The 2,500-nt window shown below is 46.6% G+C and overlaps 1 protein-coding gene across 1 annotated transcript in view; it reads right to left on the bottom strand.

Moving 5' to 3' along the window:
* The window catches only part of LOC135536323 (glyoxylate reductase/hydroxypyruvate reductase-like), a 19,129-nt gene that overhangs the window by 13,221 nt on the left and 3,408 nt on the right, over window positions 1-2,500 (bottom strand). The gene's annotated exons all lie outside the window — the stretch shown is intronic.

Below are 2,500 nucleotides of genomic sequence, written 5' to 3'. Positions count from 1 at the left end.
CTGACCAGGTAAATCATTAGGAACACCTGTTCTCTCCATGACAGACTGACCAGATGAATCATTAGGAACACCTGTTCTCTCAATGACAGACTGACCAGGTGAATCATTAGGAACACCTGTTCTCTCCATGACAGACTGACCAGGTGAATCATTAGGAACACCTGTTCTCTCCATGACTGACTGACCAGGTGAATCATTAGGAACACCTGTTCTCTCCATGACAGACTGACCAGGTGAATCATTAGGAACACCTGTTCTCTCCATGACAGACTGACCAGGTGAATCATTAGGAACACCTGTTCTCTCCATGACTGACCAGGTGAATCATTAGGAACACCTGTTCTCTCCATGACTGACCAGGTGAATCATTAGGAACACCTGCTCTATCCATGACAGACTGACCAGGTGAATCATTAGGAACACCTGTTCTCTCCATGACTGACCAGGTGAATCATTAGGAACACCTGTTCTCTCCATGACTGACCAGGTGAATCATTAGGAACACCTGCTCTATCCATGACAGACTGACCAGGTGAATCATTAGGAACACCTGTTCTCTCCATGACAGACTGACCAGGTGAATCATTAGGAACACCTGCTCTCTCCATGACAGACTGACCAGGTGAATCATTAGGAACACCTGTTCTCTCCATGACAGACTGACCAGGTGAATCATTAGGAACACCTGCTCTCTCCATGACAGACTGACCAGGTGAATCATTAGGAACACCTGTTCTCTCCATGACAGACTGACCAGGTGAATCATTAGGAACACCTGCTCTCTCCATGACTGACCAGGTGAATCATTAGGAACACCTGCTCTCTCCATGACAGACTGACCAGATGAATCATTAGGAACACCTGTTCTCTCCATGACAGACTGACCAGGTGAATCATTAGGAACACCTGTTCTCTCCATGACAGACTGACCAGGTGAATCATTAGGAACACCTGTTCTCTCCATGACTGACTGACCAGGTGAATCATTAGGAACACCTGTTCTCTCCATGACAGACTGACCAGGTGAATCATTAGGAACACCTGTTCTCTCCATGACAGACTGACCAGGTGAATCATTAGGAACACCTGTTCTCTCCATGACTGACCAGGTGAATCATTAGGAACACCTGTTCTCTCCATGACAGACTGACCAGGTGAATCATTAGGAACACCTGCTCTCTCCATGACAGACTGACCAGGTGAATCATTAGGAACACCTGTTCTCTCCATGACAGACTGACCAGGTGAATCATTAGGAACACCTGCTCTCTCCATGACAGACCAGGTGAATCATTAGGAACACCTGCTCTCTCCATGACAGACTGACTAGGTGAATCATTAGGAACACCTGCTCTCTCCATGACAGACTGACCAGGTGAATCATTAGGAACACCTGCTCTATCCATGACTGACCAGGTGAATCATTAGGAACACCTGTTCTCTCCATGACAGACTGACCAGGTGAATCATTAGGAACACCTGCTCTCTCCATGACAGACTGACCAGGTGAATCATTAGGAACACCTGCTCTATCCATGACTGACTGACCAGGTGAATCATTAGGAACACCTGTTCTCTCCATGACTGACCAGGTAAATCATTAGGAACACCTGTTCTCTCCATGCCAGACTGACCAGGTGAATCATTAGGAACACCTGTTCTCTCCATGACAGACTGACCAGGTAAATCATTAGGAACACCTGTTATCTCCATGACAGACTGACCAGGTGAATCATTAGGAACACCTGTTCTCTCCATGACAGACTGACCAGGTGAATCATTAGGAACACTTGTTCTCTCCATGACTGACCAGGTAAATCATTAGGAACACCTGTTCTCTCCATGACAGACCAGGTAAATCATTAGGAACACCTGTTATCTCCATGACAGACTGACCAGGTGAATCATTAGGAACACCTGTTCTATCCATGACTGACCAGGTGAATCATTAGGAACACCTGCTCTCTCCATGACAGACTGACCAGGTGAATCCAGGTGAAAGATATGATCCCTTATTGATGTCACTTGTTAAATCCACTTCAATCAGTGTAGATGAAGGGGAGGAGACATGGAGACGAAGGGGAGGAGACATGTAGATGAAGGGGAGGAGACATGTAGATAAAGGGGAGGAGACGTGTAGATGAAGGGGAGGAGACATGTAGATGAAGGGGAGGAGACATGTAGATGAAGGGGAGGAGACATGTAGATGAAGGGGAGGAGACATGTAGATGAAGGGGAGGAGGCATGTAGATGAAGGGGAGGAGACATGTAGATGAAGGGGAGGAGACGGGTTAAAGAAGGATTTTGAGACAATTGAGACATGGATTGTGTGTGTTTTGCCATTCAGAGGGTGAATGTGCAAGACAAAATATTTAAGTGCCTTTGAACGGGGTGTGGTAGTACCACACCGGTTTGAGTGTGTCAATAACTGCTGTGGTTTTCACAATCCCGTGTGTATCAATGAGGGACCACCACCCAAAGGACATCCAGCCATCTTTGA

This window comes from Oncorhynchus masou, unplaced genomic scaffold (assembly GCF_036934945.1).
Source record: "Oncorhynchus masou masou isolate Uvic2021 unplaced genomic scaffold, UVic_Omas_1.1 unplaced_scaffold_594, whole genome shotgun sequence".
NCBI classification, from domain to species: Eukaryota; Metazoa; Chordata; class Actinopteri; order Salmoniformes; family Salmonidae; genus Oncorhynchus; species Oncorhynchus masou.
This window is presented reverse-complemented; position numbering and strand designations above follow the sequence as displayed.